Genomic DNA, 17107 nt, shown 5'->3' on the forward strand with positions numbered 1-17107 from the left:
AATTAAGTGCAGTAATGCTAGTTTTTGGATCCCAATTTGACTTACCTTTGAGGTAGAGTATGTCTTTGAGGTAAGTGCCTGCTCGAGCCTGGATAATCCTAAGTATGTCCCATGTACCACTCCTGCATGCATGCTCCTAGCTCAGACATAAATCAGTGAGGCCACACACAAGCATGCTAGAGACCAAGATTTTGAGAGCAGCTGCAGACAGATGCTTCGGTGTGGCCTCACCAGTATATTTTCTGGCTTAGAGCATGTCAGTAGGTGTGGATGAACAGGTTATGTTCATAGCAGTCCCCACCATGGCAGGCTGCCAGCATCTACATGCCTTTAATCAGTGAGCTGTTAAGCATTGATGAGACTGAGGGGGCATTTATACACACATTTTTCTGTCCTGCAACAGTGCCGAGATCAGCACACGAGCTGAGGCAAACTGTACTGTACTGTGTGCAGTTGTATAAGTGGCAAAATGCATGTCGGCACGCAGAAAATGGTGGTGGTGCGAACTAAAGCACCTCTGATGCGTTTGAGTTCAAAAGCGCACCACCGCCATTTTCTCAGCGCTGACGCTCATTTCGCTGCTCATACAACTGCAAGCGTTGCAGTGCTGGGCGCTTGCATGTGTAAAAATGCCTAGGGATTCCTGGACATGTACTGAAACAGAAACTTCAGGATCTAAAAGTCAGGTGGGGATTTTTAATTGGGTTAAATTGAAGGTGAACAGGGGTTTTCAAAACTACACTTTTGGACTTGGGTACAGAAATTTTACCTATGCCCAGAACCTCTTTTTAAAAAAGGTGTTTGGGTGTGAGACAGAATTATAAGACCCAGTTGGTAAACAGTTGAGGAATTTCTGCAATGGCTTGAAAACTCAGATGAGGGAAGAAATTCAGGAAGCAGGCTGGATCCTGTGGCAGCACATGAAGCCAGGGAGGAGATATGCCAGGAGAGCAGCTTGTAGGCCTCTGCAGAAATTCCTCCCGAGTCAGGGGAAGATTTCAGGTTTGTATGTAGAATCGATATTGAATTGTTTTATTGTGTTTGAAGAATAAGCTGTACCCTGAAGGAAGGCCTGAAAAGTTGCTGTCCCCATCACCTGTGTAGTTAGTTCTTTCTATTCAAAAGAAACAGGGCAGCAGCCTTACAGTATCCAAAAACTGAAGTGACTAATATCACTAGTCACTCTTGAAATTCGGAGTCTAAAACCTCAGCCTCTTGTGGTTTGTTTTACCCTTGATTTTTACATCTGTCTTTGCAATAAAAGGTAAAGTGCAGTAGCTCTCCTTTTCAAATGACTTGCTTGCTGACTGATACCAGCTTAACGGTTTCAGAGCCTGTCTCCTTCCTCCAAACTCAGCACAAGAAAGTAATGCAAGTGTAATTTTTAAATTGACAAAATAGATAAGGTTTTAGTACTTCCCTGGTAAGCTGGTATGTCAGATTACTCTGGTGTTAAAAAAAATAAAATTTTCATTAGCTTTTTCTCAACTCAAGTTCTTCATGTTCCTGTCCCTCAAAAGTGTGCAGAGCTCTGAAAAATCGGCCTGTGCCTGTCCTGAGCAAATCAAGAAATAAAAGGGAGAAGAATTAGGGAACCATCAAAAATTATGATTAACAGTTGTTAAAAGTAATTTATTGTACTAGATTTGTTTGCCAGAGATCGCAAATTATCATCAAACATCAATGATTATGCTTAATAACAACAAAAACCAGAAGAAACTGTTTGAGTCAGAGATCCTTGCTGTAAAAATATTCTTTTTTTTTTCTTTATCTGTATTGGAGGCCTTTGTATTTATTTATGTTTAACCTTTTAACCAAGTCAGTTCTCATAGCTGTGATATTGATGTTGTCCTTTAGAACATAAACAAAAACAAATTTCTGTAAGTCATTTTTTAAAAGAAACACAGAAGCATCAGTGAAAATCTCCTAGAAATGAGTTAAGTGCTGAAGTTTTGTAAGTCAACGTGGGTCCACTGACTTCAGTGGAATTAGGTGCAGGTACATTAGCTGAAAATTTGTCTTTGTGAAAGTTCTTGAATTTGCCCTGGGTTTGTGTTAGTTTTCAAAACAAGATTTAATGGAATGATCCCACTGCCACTCATTGTTAAACAGTAAATATTTCTTTATAAATTCCTCCCATTCTCTTAGGTTCTGTGATTTTGTTTTTGAACATAAAGCAAAAAGTATTTAATTTCCCAAAGACATGTCATTTTCCTGCCTTTTATGAGTCACACATTAAAACAATAGAATCACTCAACTGCGGATCAAGCAGTTATTTCAGATTGTGACTAAAGAAAGGGCTGGTAAAAACCACATAGTCAGTAGTTTACAATTTATGTAAAAAACCCTTTTTAATAAGAAGGTAATTATCAAAGTTACTTAAATATAAGATGACCCCCAGTAATTACATTCTTTGTACAGAAAATGTACACATTTGTTATAATTTTCCAGGTATAGAATCTAGTTCTTGGAGGGTTGTTTTGAATTCATCATCATCTTGAATTCATCCCCTTTACCTGCTACAGCAGGGAAAATAGTGGCTGGTGGGGGTCAGCTAGGCTCTTTGCCCTCTGTCTCACTTTACTGTCAGACCCTGTTCAGGCTCTATTCCCACCCCCAAGCACAATGTGGAAAAGCTGCACATGCTGCCAGTAAGAGGGGGAAGGGACAGAGGGGATGGCAGAAGCTGCAGGGGAGAAGCAGAGCAGGGCAGGGGACTGCTGTGAGTCTGCCTCTGGCCCCAACCCAGGCTCAGGGCCAGTCACAACCACAGCAGCTGCTTGACTCCCCCTCCCAAACCCTTCTTAAGTTGAAGTGCAAGGTCCCAAAAAACACTGACTTTGAAATAAACATACCAGTATGGTAGCTACCTATAGGCTTAGTTCATCCAGAACTGATGCATTTTAACTGCTGCAAGTTTCAGTACAGGTATTCTGTAAACACACTTTTAAGCAGCACTTTTATACCTATTTATACATAATACAAACTTTTTCTTTTTGAAAAATAAATATTTATATATAAGGTTATATATATCTACACTCCTAGTATCACACCACAAAGAATACTATAACCCATTATAGTATTCATACCCACATTCCCGTGCACCCGTACAAAGATCTGCTGGCCACCTGAAACTGTTACACTATCTGTACTCATGCATCACACACACACAAACGCTGGTGCCTTAGTCCAGGCAACCCATTCCCTTCATTCCCATCCCGCATTGCGGGGTCACAGACTCAGTTCACCTGTTGTCCATGTTGCTAAAAGACTGCAAGGGAAGGAAGGCACTGGAAAGAAACAGACTTCTGGTGGAATTCTATGAAAATTTTTTGGCAATGGCTGGGGTATAAGACATAAAGGGAAATAATGGAGGGTGGGGAGATAAGGGAGGATTTTGCAGAAGGTATAATTTTGATATTCAAGTAGGGAAAAGAAGACATGTTAGGCAACTGGAGGCCAATAACCCTTTTAACTGCAGACCACAAATTGACGGCAAAAGTATTAGAAGAATGTGTGACTGTTTAGCAGATGTGATATAAGAAGAACAAATGTGTTCCATTCCTGAGAGGAGGATATCCCTGAACCTGTGGTTAATGAGAGATGCCATATTGGGTGTGCAAGAGAAGTAAAGAAATAGAGTAATAATCTAGACCTAGAAAAAGCTTATGATAGGGTTGAACATGATTTTATGTTGGAGAATGGGGTGTCCAGCAAAGAAGATCAGATGGGTTACAGTGTTAGACAGTAAAGCAGGAAGTCAAGTACTGGTAAATGGTTACTTGAAGAAAGCATTTTCCATACAAACAGGGGTAAGACAGGGATGCCCACTGTCCCCCTATCTTTTTGTGTGCATGATGGAGCCATTGGCGTAGAGAATTCATGACAATAAGCTGGTAAGTGGTGTGAAGATACCAGGAGGAAAAGTTAAATATACATGGATGATGTGAACATAGTAGTGTATCAGTCAAAAGGGTATTGAAGCATATTGAGAACTACGGTGAAATGTCAGGGGAGAAATTAAATAAGATGAAAAGTACATTGATAGGAGTGGGGAATTGGGAATATTTACAAAAGTCAGGCTGCAGGCAGTAAAGGGTATAATCAAGATTTTGGGAATCCCAGTGGATGCTGAAGGATATGGAACAAATACATAGGAGAAGTTAGAGATGAAAGTGTGAGGCAGATCTTGGGATTCTGGAATAATAGAATGTTTTCTTCCAAGGGAAAAGTGGCTGCAGTGAAAATGGTACTCTTGCGAATCATCCTTTACATGGCAGTGCTGTATCTGCTGCCATTACAACAGATAAGGAGGGTACAGAGGCAGATGTCTGTGGGGTTTTTTTTTCCTCCGCTGACTAATATGCTAAATTTCAGTGGGTCACCACGTCTGATTTAAGGTCGCAGTTGGATGGGAGGGCCCGGGCGCGGGGGAGGGCTGCTGGGAAGAGAAAGGGTAGCCAAAACGGAGCTATACAAAGCTAGGGAATTAGAAGGTTGGGGAATGTCAGATTTGGAAAGCTTTGTGTCTACCTATTTTATAAGTATATTCTGTAAAGAGACAATGGAGGGGGTGGGGAAGACTACATGTTTCTGCCATTATTTGGCAGGAAGAACATTAAGAAGATGGCGCATGTATGGGGGAGATCGGAAAAAGCTGTGGGCATGGCAGCCACATGGCCCACTATGCGAAGATGGAGAGCTTCTTAAGAATAAATGAAACTGAGGGCATATTTGAAAGACCGTAAGAAGGTGATTAATATGATAAGAAAGATAAGTTAACAAATGTTGGGGGTCTGACAGAAAGACAGATGGCAAATGTGTACAAAGAAATGACAGATAATAGATTGAAAGGGGAACGAATGGATAGCACATGGGTAATCATCTGGAATATTCTTCCTGTGAGGGGCATTGGTATGGTATGGGGAGTTTTGCAAGAGGTTAATATATTAATGGTGAAAAGGGGTGTAATAAGAACAAAGTATTGTTGTAGGTAGAGGTTGTCAAGTTTTGTGTTAACAGAGTTTCTTTTAGTTGTTTTTATTTAAAAAAAATAGGTTCCCATCAGTATATCAAATGTATCACTTTTGGTACTAAGGGGAGGGTGTCAGGGCTGGCTATGGCCCTCTTGCTATTGTGGTACCTCCTGGCTTGGTGCCAGTTCCCCACAGAGGGAACACCCTCCTTGGTTTTATTTGTAAGGGACACACACACACACACACACACACACACACACACACTCCTATGAGTGTGTGGGCTATGTGTTTTATGGGCATGCTCAGCATAGGCTGCATTCCATCAACTTTATAGTTGGTTTCCATGACTGAGCACATACTGCTTCTAGCAGCAGTTTAATGATAGACAGTATATTTATTTTACGGGGGTGGGGTTTGATATGTGAATATGAGATATGGGGCTTCCCCCCCCGTGCTCATTGTGGGGGATACACCTTGTTGTTATTTGAGTAGGTATGGTATTAACTTACTTATTCCAGTATTCATATATAAAATTAATATTGTTATTAAAATCTGGTAAATCTATTGGTGTTAAAATCTTAAAATAGCTAGTTACAAAACAAATAAATAAAATAAAGGGAGCTGAAGGGGTTGATTCTTTCTTTCAATAGGAAACAAAAGTCAGGCAGTGTTTCGCCTTTGCTGAGGACAGAATTTAGCCTTAAAATCTGTAAATGAAAAAAAACAGTCCAATAGGGATTCCTGAATGTTAATTATTGTAAATTGAGCCTAATAAGTTAACTATATTTCAGCTTAATTTGTAACTGGCAGTTTAACTAAACTACATTTCTCTTTTTTACTGTTGACATCTCCTAAAAAAGAATGTAGCTAAATCTAAGAAACATTTATACACATACTTTTCTGTCCCATGATGTGCTGGGGATCTGCTCGCTTCAGAGCGGACTCGATTAATAGAGTCTGCTCCGTAAACGAATCACCGTGAACTGCGCTGCACCATGTGCAGTTGTATAAGCAGCAAAATGTGCATCAGCAGTGTGCTTTTGAACTAAAGCACCTCCAACGTGTTTTAGTTCAAAAGTGTGCCACCATCATTTTCTCAATGCTGACGTGCGTTTCGCCACTTATACAACTGTACACATTGGAGTGCTGGGCACTTGCATGTCCATAGATTTTGAGGTGGTGGAGAGCCCCAGGGCCTAGTCCTGGTGGGCAGGGGCGTTGTGGGGCCCCAGAGCCCCATCTTGGCATCAGGGCTAGACACAGGCTTGAGTTAACTAGGTGGCTGCCCAAGGCCTGGACAGAAAGGGAGCCCAAAATAGTGAAAATAATGTTTATTATCATTAATTCTGGTCAAGGGGGGGGACCCTGATGCTAAAAGTTTGCCTGGGGCTGCCAAGAGTCTAGGTAGGGTGCTGCCTCGCACACAGGGTCTTAGGCTTAGTACTTCCTATGTAATTGTACTTGTCCTTGATTTGAGAGAACATTTGCTACATTTTGTTTTTAAGTCTTACATTCCAATTATGGCTGCTTTTCATTGGACAAGAACAGATTTTTGTTCCATTTACAGCTTGACCCTTGAAAATAATTGATACAATATGTTGTGCACACTTAATTAGTGGTAAGTCATGTTGTCTCATTCATTTAATTACCTGTATTAAGTATTGTATTTCAGTTACCTGTGATGATTACCGCCCTATATTTAAAAAAAAATCTAGATGACATCCAGGGGGAGTGCTAGCGGAGTGTTCCCCCTCCCCTATGGTGCCATGGGGCACTGGGGACATTTTCCTCCCGGGGGCTCCTGGCCAGGCCCCCCCAACCCCCAATTGCTTCCCAGCTGCACTGCCCGCCCCCCACCTGGAGAAAGCTTTCAAGCAGCAGCAGCCTGGGCCAGGCACTGTAGCTGACAAGGAATGGGAGGCAGGCTGGAAGGTGGAATCTGAGCCCCAGTGCTGCATGGGTCCAGCCAGACTACCTGTGCTGGGGTTTGGGTGGGGGCTGGAGCAGGCTTGTACCACCTTGGGGCTCAGATCCAGCCCCCAGCAGCCCACCAGCTGCTGCTAAGCAGCGGCAGCCAGGCTGAGGGGTGGAGTGCCAGCCCCAACGCTGCACCGGCCTAGGCAGGCTACCCCTACTGGGGTCCATGGGGAGAGCTGGCTGGGCTGCATGGCCTTGGGGGCTCAGATCCAACCCCTGCAGCCCACCTGCTGCTGCTTGTCAGTCAGTGCTCGGCTGCTATCACAGTTGCTGTAACTGCCAAGGAGCAGCAGGAGGCTGCTGGGGTGGTGGTGGATCTAAGTCCCAAGGTGTCGTGAGCCTGTTCCGGTCTGTCTGTCCCTCCCTCCCCCCCCCCCCAGCCCAGGCTCCTTGTCAGTTACAGCACCTGGCTGGGCAGCAATTGGGGTTGCAGGGGGTCTGGCCAGGACCACCCCTCCAGCAGAAAAATGTCCTTAATGCCCTATGTCACCAGCGTGGAGGGGACACACTCCCCGCCCCCCCTCCCCCACCCATGGGGGGAGGATGTCAACCAGCTTGAAGAGCCAGCTGTTTCCAGGCAGATGGGGGAGCACATGCTCTCTCCCCCTTCCTGGCTGCATAGGGGGGAGACTCTGCCTCCTCCCTGTGGTAGACGAGAGGCATGACAGGTAACCTCTTCAGGGAACTGTATACAAGTTCCCTAAGGCACTCTCATTTGGAGCACCTTCATTTGTTAACTGATTGAATGAGGGTTACTTTTTTTACATAATTGACCATTTCAAAAGTGCTCTGCAGTCATGCATGTATGTTAGGACACAGCTGTAGAGTGCTTTCAGGGGCCAGATCCCACAAAAATGTCACTTCTGTCTGCACTGTAAATGAAGGCATGCAAAAATACAAGTACAGATGACACTGTGCAGAATTAGACGTTGTGTTCATAACTTGCATTGATAACTTGCAAGTAATTACTTAAGGGGATTTATCTGTTGTGCATTATGATAAATAATGTAAAATGCCAGGCAAGAGAGGCAAAATTCTGCATTATAATGAGGAATAATGCAAAATATTAGTGAATGAACTGGTGCAATATGGAGGATGCTGATGATAATTGTGTTAGTAAATGGTCTTTCCCCTCTCTTCCTGCCTATAAAGAAATGTATCTGGTATCTAAATGGAAAAGCTTCCAAAGAGTCAGTATAATCTACTAAACTGATTATGAGACTGTGACTAATCTGATCCTACAACTCCTCCAAATGCAAAACTCCCCTTGATGTCAGTGGCAGGCACGTACAGAGGCCCTGTAAGATAAGGGTCTTGGGTTTGAAATTTGAAGTTGCCTTTTGAATTTGTATTTCCATGTTACTAAGGTTGCCTGATGGTACTACTTTGTATTTGTAAAGCAGCTCATTTAACACAATTTTTTCTTGATATGGAAGTTCACTGAAGTTTGTCTGGTTCCAGGAGGTTGCATTGACTGAAGTGCACTCCTGTGGATCAGCTAAAATCATTAGGAATGATATTTCTACTTTCAGTTATACAAAACCCCATGCTGAAAAAGACAAAGCTAAACTCTAGTGAATTTTTTCCACAAAAGTTAGATCCTCTGCTGATTATTATCTCCAGGCTTCAGTGCTCCTATATTGTACAGCAGGGATGTCAGACCCAGCCTGCAAACCTAGATCTGTGCTGTGGAGCTGCTTCATCCACCTGGTGGCCCTGGCCCTACATGGTATATGGTATGAGGAGTCCATTTGGCTCAGGCTACACATGGCAGGGGGCCAGTCTGGGGTACATGCTGTGTGTGGTATCTGCTCCAGACTGGCCCTGCACACTGGATCCAGAGCTGGTCTGGATTGGGCCTATAGACAGGCTCCTACATACGAGATCCAACATGCAGGTCAGGTCTGACATGGGCATCACATGCAGCATGCGTGCCAGACCAACCCCGTGTAGGGTGTGCCCCAGACCAGCCCCACACGCCATGTGCTGAGTACAGGGCCTGGGTGCACAGGGCTGGAGTTGATGTGCACACTGCAAGTAGCGTACACAGGTAGTTCAGGCCTTGATCCAGCCCACAGACCAGCCCCATGCCTCTCACCCAGCCTGCAGAGCCAGATGAGTTTTATACCCCTATTTTTCAGAATCTATCTTTTTTTTCAGCCTCCACTATTTTAGGAACTCTTGTTTAACTAGTCCCCTTACAGTTTTATGATGATTTTTCAAAATTTCTGTATAGTTAAATTCACAGTGAAAAACATGTACTGTATCATCATCAGGGTGTTCTTGTTTCACATGGGAAAGACAGCGTAAACCACGGATTTTACCTTTTACAGGTGGCAAATGCAGATTTCTCATTTTACTAAGCCCATGGATTTTGCAATTTTGTGATGAGCCTTCTGAAGGCTGGCTGAGTTCAAGCCTGCAAGGGGCTGGGAGAAAGTGGAAGGAGGACAGTTAGGCAGGGGGCAGGGCCACCGTGTGCATGTACTGTACATGCACATGGCCCCAGGCAGTCTGGAGAGCAGTTCCCGCAGGTAAGTAGATGGGTAGGCGGGGATTGAGACCCCATAGGGAGGGATGGAGGGAGTTGGGCTGGGGCTGGGACTGGGGCTGGGGCTGCTGCCCAGTTGGGTGGGGCTTGGGGCCTGGGGCCTTTGCAGGAAGCAGGACGGGACCACAGGTGGTTGGTCCAGGGTGTGGTGAGGCAGGGCTGGCTCCCTAGCACTCCATGTGCTTCTGGGGGGCAGGGAGGGCCCATGCCCCCCCCACCCCCCCAATCTATGCATGGGAGGGTGGGCACAGGCTGCGGGCTCAGGCTTCTGCCCTGCTGCCTCCCTCTCCCCCCCCCCCCCCCCCCCCCGGGCCTCTGCAGCCCAGCGGGCAGGACCCGGTGCAACAGGGAACAGTGGAACCATGCGGAGAAGCTGCTCGTCGCTGTGATCTCCGCACTGCTCTGGCAATGCATCCTCTGCATGTGTGGTAGCTTTGATCCATGCAACCCCATGTTGCTGCCCTTGCTGCAGCTGCACGCACAGCAGGTGCATCACCAGGGCAGTGCGGACCTTGCAGTGATGAGCAGCTTCTCCATGTGACTCTGCTGATCTCTGCCATGCTGGGTCATGCCCGCTGGGCTGCAGAGGCCCTGGGGAGGGCAGCAGGGCAGGAGCCTGAGCCCACAGCCAGTGCCCCCACCCCACACACAGATCTGGGTGATGCAGTTCCCCCTGCTCCCTGGGAGTGTGTGCAGCTCTAGGGAGCCACCCCCTGCTCCAGCCTGAGCCCACAGCACGCAGCCCATCCTGCCCCCGCCCTGTGTATAGATCTGGGGGGTGTGGGTCCCCCCTGCTCCCTGGGGGGTGCATGCCCCAACAGGGAGCTGGTGTCCCCTGCTTGAGCCCACAGCATGGTGGGGGCAGAGCTGGGCTCTGCTTTGCTGCAGCAGCTGCTGCATCCTGCCAGGGGCAAGGGCTGCGGACCCGGGCCCGGCCCCATAGTCCTGGCAGATGGGGACCCCCTCCAACAGGGCTGGGGGGGAGCAGGGGGCTGTGGGTGGGAGGCAAGGGGCAACAGCAGGACTGGGGGAGTTGAGGCGGGGGGAGAGGCACAAGCAGGGCCAGGGGGCTATGGGGGGGCCTTTAATTTTAATCACAGATTTTGGGGTTTTTATCAGAGAATTTGTGATTTTTATTAATTTTTTTTTTTTATCGGGGAAAACCAGGATCCCTGATCTTCATAATCATTATACAAAGGATCTACCCAGTACCTACAGGTTGCTTTGTTCTCTTGACCAAGTCGTGTATTTCTACATAGCACAATGCAGTGCTATGTACAATAGCCGAACTAGCTCAGGTATGGCAACAGTATAGTTACATTAGTACAACACTTATTCTGCTTGCGAACAAGGGTAGTTAGCCCAGCTACAGCACTTTGCTAACATGGCTAGTAGAGCTTCTGCTACCAAGCTAGTTTGGTTATCTCTATGGAGTACTGCACCATGCTGCATAAGCATACCCCAGATCTTGATTAGTCATTCTGAAGACAAAATATCAACAAAATAATCACCCATCCTCCCTATGTACTGTGCATTTTCCCCATAGCTAGGAACCTAAAAGCCACAGCAGCCCTGCCCCCTATTGTAAAACTTGTTAGTGATGGTCTAAATTGTTTGCTGTATTACCAAAACATCTTACTAACTTTCTTAAAAAGAGGTACTGTGCATGTTTAAATATAACTAAGTGTAAAAATAATGCAAAGATCAGTGACCGTGAAAAAAACCCACAAAAGGAGATGGTATGGGTGTGTGCATCACTCCGCTTTTAACACTTGTATTATACAACATGACAGGAAGTGACAGCTAGCTGTGTGGCTGCATGGGAGGAGTTCCTGCAGAAAGCTGGAGGAGAGACATAGGGACCCTGCTGTGATACAGGGAAATTTCACTGTTGCATTGAGGACTGAGAAGCCTCAGTTACAGAGTACCTCATGGTGTGGTGTTGCTTTTTTGTGCATCATCAGGTAATTCTGGGGCAATGTGACTTTACTGTTTGCGTGTGTTGCACTGTACTGAATAGAAATTACACAGATATTAGTTTACTTAATGCATACCTGGTTTTAAACTCAGTAACAAATGCAACTTGGGTTATTTTGGGGAGAGTATTTACTTATGCAAGAGAAGGAATTACTTAAAAGTATAAATATTTAGAGTAGTTTATTGCTGCATGTAGGATGGGCAATGCATTTTTTTCTGTTTTGGTAGCTTTGTTGTTATATGAAAGAAAGTGCCTTTTTCTTAAAAACACATAGTTAAGAATCTGCTATTGCAACCCTCATTTGGGGATCTGCTGTTTTGGTCAGCTTCAGGGATTAAACTAGGGGCCCCTAGAGCTGCAAACATTAGTAATTCTCTATAGTCTGAACTAAAAAAATCAGGTGACAGGGCCTACATAGAAAAAGTATATCATATTGCTTTAGTGCCTGAATCACTAATATTTTCTCTTCAGCTGGAAAACAGACTTGCTTTAAATGACTTGAAAGTTTTATTAAATGTGAAACCCATGTTAATGCTTTTGAGAGGGGCTCTTATTTTTGGTGGAGTGTATCCTTGGCGTCAAGGCTCTACTCAGAAACCTGTGTACTGCTGGGCTGTCCTTGAAGACCTTGTGCCAAAGCAGTTGTGGTTTAAATGGACTGGAGTTTGGGACGGGATGGCACTACAGGCTTGTAACTGGATATCAAGTCTTCCACACTATCTGTTGAAGTATTTCCATTATTGATAGGGCAGTATTAACATGATTGGTCAAGGCCCCTGTAAGACCTCATCTGGAATACTGCATATAGCTCTGATCACCCATGTGCAAGAAAGAAAAATTGAAACTGAAGCAGGTACAGAGAAGGACTGCTGGGGTGATTGGAGGAATGAAGATCCCATGTTACAAAATGAGATTAAAAGAGTTTAGCTTGTTTAGTCTAGCAAGAAGGTGGCTGAGAGGGGATATGATTTCTCCCTATAAATACATCCGGGGATATGTAAACAGCAGAGTTGCTAAATGTTGGCACAAGAACAAATGAGTATAAAATGGGCCTGAATAATTTTAAAATTGGGAATTAGAAGATTTTCAGTCATCAGGAAAGTTAATTTGTGGAACAAGCTTCCATCAAGAGGAATGGGGCAGCAATCCCCCTTTCTCCCCCCCCCCCCCCCCCCCAGTTAGTTCTAAGATGCAGCTTGATTGGTTTATGAAAAACACAACATGATCTGGTGCCTGCATTAGCGGGGACTGACTTGACCCAATAGGTTCTGTGTTCTTCTATTTGCAAACTCAGTACTGATACTTAAAGTCAAATGATTTACCATTGGTCAGAACCTGTCAGTGTATCCTTGTGTAGCTGGTGTGAGCTTGACCACGGGAGGAGGCTAGAAGTGCATTTGCGCCCATGTGCACTTGTATATGCACCAAAAAGTGTGCTTCTGTGCGTGAGAGAGGTACACAGATGTGGTGCGTTGGATGTGTAGGGGCATGCGGTGTATAGATGTACAATGGCTACACATGCACAATGCATGTACAGGAGTGCAGGGTTGCATATGCAGGTAGCCTGTGTGCACAGCCCCCACTACAGCCAGCCATAGGAGGCCTCTGTCCACTACAACACAAGGTTGTTCTGTCCCAGGAGGAATTAATGCTTGAGGGGGTGGTGGGGTGTGCGCGGGCAGGCAGACAGTGCTGGCAGCCACTGCTCATGCTGGCTGCATGTGCTGACCTGGCAGCATGGTGTGGCTCAGCTTGGCTTCTCTAGTCTGGTCTGGGAGATGAGTGCCTGGCCTAGAGTGGCGCTAAGGGAGGAAGTGCAGCTGAGGTGGCTGCAGCAGTGCCATGCCCTGGACCCTCCCTGCAGCTGGCCACATTCTGGGGGGCGCTGATCCTCAGTAGCTCCCACACACACATGCATACACACACTGTAAGCACAGGCTGCTCACGTATGTGTGCGTGTGTTCGGCACCCCCCTGACCGCAGCACCCAGGGCAGCCAGCTTATACCCCAGGGCTAAGTACAGACAGTCAAAAAGCCCAAGGCTGAATTGATTCAGTCTTTGCAGGTCAGTCTAAGTTGGAATGATTAAATTGAAACAGGAGTGAGCAGGTATTCGCTTGTGATTCAGGAAATGCAGCCACACGCCTGAAGTAGCACAAGCCAGAAGCCGGGAGGTACTAAAGCATGGCTTTCTGGTACATAGCCAGCATGGGCTGTGTGTTCACTTTCTCTTCCTGCTGCACCTGAGGTCTGTGGGATTTGCAGTCCAAAATCACAGCAGCAGGATTCTGCAGGGTTGCTCATCACTTCCTCTTCCTGCTTCCAGGTATCTCTGGGATTTATGGTCCACAATTGCACCTAGCAGTAAGTTTGTGTGCTTGAAAGGAGTGTTTAACCCCCACTCCCTGGCCCCAGACCCCAGCCAGGGTTTGCCGGTGGGGGCGGGGAGGGGGAGAACAGTTCCTTGTCAGTCAGTCCTCACTGCTCCAGCTAGGGAGTAGAGGGGTGGGGCCAGCCCTGCTTTTTGGAGCAGACAGCACAGCCCAGCCCAGGGCTGCAAAACATGCCAGGGAACTGATTTAACTTGAACCAGGAAGGGGTCTGGGACAGAAGTTTCATAAACCAGTTCGACCAAAACCAGTTAAGTCTGATACTACATTCAACCAGGTTTATCTTAAACCAGTTTGAACCATTTTTTAAACTTGTTTATGTGCATTGAGCTTCTGTTCTGTTACAGCTTTAAACCAGTTTCTGATCACTTAAATGGGTTTATGTGTAACTTCTGTCCCTAGCCCATGTGTTACATAATGTACACTAAACAGAATGTGTAAATAATCTTTTGATGAGTCCTTTTGCTGTATTCTTTGTAGCAGAACTACAAACCAGTAATGAGACTAGCAGTAATGAGACTAGTCTTTCCTGATGGGCCGATTCCATTAAATGGAACATGGTCTTTCTTTGCTTATCATAAAAATAATGTACCACAAAAAAATTGTAAACTAGCCCCATCATTCATTTATGCAGGGCCGTCCCTGGTGGTGATGGTGGGGAAATCAGGGCAATTGCTCCAGGTCCTGCACTTTGGGGGACCCTGCAGAGCCAAGCTGTCTTCATGTCTGGCTGCTCGCCACCCCTTTGCCCCCCACACAGACACACCGCCGCCACGTCCGGGCCCTGTACCCTGCTACGGTTGTCTCTGTATTCATGTATATGCATGGCAGAATCAGGCTCATGGTGACAGGGTGAAAGAGGACAATAACCCCACACAGGTAACTATTCAGGTAGCTTTTTCTGACCTGACAAAGGAGTAATTAAAGAGCATGTCTATTAGTTGCTTTGATTGAACCTCAGATGATAATAGTAAAACGAGACCTATTCAGGCAAGATCCTAATTTTCATTTCTCAGAAACCTTAGCTTTCAGAAATAAACCCCCAGCTGAGATTTTGGAAAGTTTTTTGTTTTGCTTAATGAAGCTTATCATTTTTCAGGGGCTGTGTATAGCTTCTTGGTGGAAGACAAGGGCAGGAAATGCTTTCACTTAAGTGATTATGCATTGCCTTAGTCTTGTAAAATCAGCCGCCATGCTTCAAAGTGCACTCAGTGTTGATGATTTGCCAAAATACACAGTAGTCAATATATGTGAATGGGAGGGACGGACCCTTTAGTTTTCGTCAAACAGCTCAGCAATACTGCTGCTTAATGCTATTCACAATATTGTACAGTTGATGGAGGTTTCTTTTCTTATACATGTGGATGTATAGAACTGCTCAGCCTGTGTTTGTGTCTTGGGTATTTACACATTTGTTATATACATTTTTTTGTGCGACTAGCTATGAAAACATGGTTGTAACAACAAAAATGAAAAAAAAAAACAACAAAGCTTTAAACTCAAGATAGACACTGCAGTGAGTCACTAGAAAGAAAGGTGTGGGGTTTTTTCTACTGTGACATTTCAAGTTCAGCAGTTATGTAGGTTCTCTGTGTTGTTGGAGAATGTTATGTTAAGTAGTTTGATCAAAGGCTAAGTGCAGAAATCTTCCTGTTGTTTTAAATGTGCATCGGTATAGCCATGGTGAGTGTAGAGAAATGAAGGATGGCCTATGACAACAAAATACCAGGGCAATAATAGATAATAGCAGCTTTTGAAAATGTAAATGAGTAATGTCAGATGGCAGCCTGTTTAGAGACTTGTTTAATTCTGTTGCATAGCCTTTCGCTGCTAGACGGGGGCAGTGGCACAAGCATTCTCTTGCATGATAAGAATCCTGCCAAGGGGCTGTTCAGAGTTTGAAAATGGTTTATTTTGAGCAAGTCAGCTCCTCAGATGATGAGATCTCATTATGATTCCCCCCAGCAAGATTAGAAAAGTGCACCTCATTCATATGAATGATGACCATCTCACTGGCACCAACATTGGGACTAGGCAGCAGACTGTACAACAAAATCTTCTGATCTTAGAGGAAAAAATAACCTAAGATTAAACCAATCTCATGTAGTATTTTTAATTTTTTTCCTCCTTACTACTTTTCCATCTAGACTGAATCTACCTGCTTTTCAGCAGTCATGTAGAAGCTGATCCAATCAGATGGAATAAACTTAGGTAAAAGGAGTTTCAGGTGAAATATCAGGTGTGACTTACCTTTAAGATCTGTTCAGGGTGCCTAAAACATTTATGGGCTGTGCTTATACAAAGTGCCATGAGTTAGAGCTCTCCTCTTCCCCCTCCCCAATACAACAGATGTTCACCTGTTGAGTTAGGGGAGGTTTGAACCTACCTGCACTGGCCCTGGCCAACATGTGGGGCACTCCAGCAGCTGCTGAACTGCCCCTGTCCCCAGCATCCCCCCCAGCCTCTCCCCCAGCTCTGGGGTTGTTAGTGGGGAAGGGAGTGGGAAGGGAGCAGTACAGAGCTGCCAGTTGGGCTTTGCCCAGCCGTAGCTGGGGGAGTGGAGTGGAATGGAGTCCCCTCACCTCGCAGCCCCAGCTGGGCCTTTTGAGAGCAGCAGCCCCTGACAGCTGCTTTGCCTAGCCTGGGCTGGTGTGGGGATGGGGGGAATGGAGCCCTGTTGCCTGATGTACCTGGTTTGGCTTCCCGTGATACCCCAGCTGGAGTAGCTGAGAGGACCTTTTGAGGCAAGGGGGCTCTATTCTACCCTGCCTCCCCCTCGGCTCTGGCTAGGCTCTGTGCTTCTCTCTTCCCCCTCCCTTCCCCGCTGACAGCCCCAGGGGCACAAGCATCAGCCCAGCCCTGCCCCTATGCAAAAAATTAACCCTCGAGGAAATACAAGTTCCCTAAGCTGCTGTGCTTTAAAGCACTTTTATTTAATACCTGCTTTGACGAGGGTTAATTTTTGGCAAGATCTTCCATTTTGAAAGTGCTCTGCAGCTGTGCATCTGGGTAGGGACAGACATTCAAAAAGCCTGAGCCTGAATTGATTCAATCTTTGCAGGCTAGTCTAACCTGGGTAGGCTAAATCAGTTTTGTAACCAGACAGACATGCCTGCAGTGGCTCAGGCTAGAAGCCAAGGGGTGCTAGAGCAGCCCTCCCTTCCCTTCCAAAGTGCTGAGCGGGGTGCGGGGGGCATGACTAGGCCCCAGAAGGATGCTCTGATTAGCCTCACCC

At 45.8% G+C, this 17107-nt stretch overlaps 1 protein-coding gene across 5 annotated transcripts in view; it reads left to right on the forward strand.

The window, feature by feature from the left end:
- ARHGEF3 (Rho guanine nucleotide exchange factor 3) overlaps positions 1 to 17107 on the forward strand; it is a 298913-nt gene that overhangs the window by 101737 nt on the left and 180069 nt on the right. The gene's annotated exons all lie outside the window — the stretch shown is intronic.

The sequence above is a fragment of the Alligator sinensis genome, unplaced genomic scaffold, assembly GCF_000455745.1.
Source record: "Alligator sinensis unplaced genomic scaffold, ASM45574v1 scaffold1308_1, whole genome shotgun sequence".
Lineage (NCBI taxonomy): Eukaryota > Metazoa > Chordata > Crocodylia > Alligatoridae > Alligator > Alligator sinensis.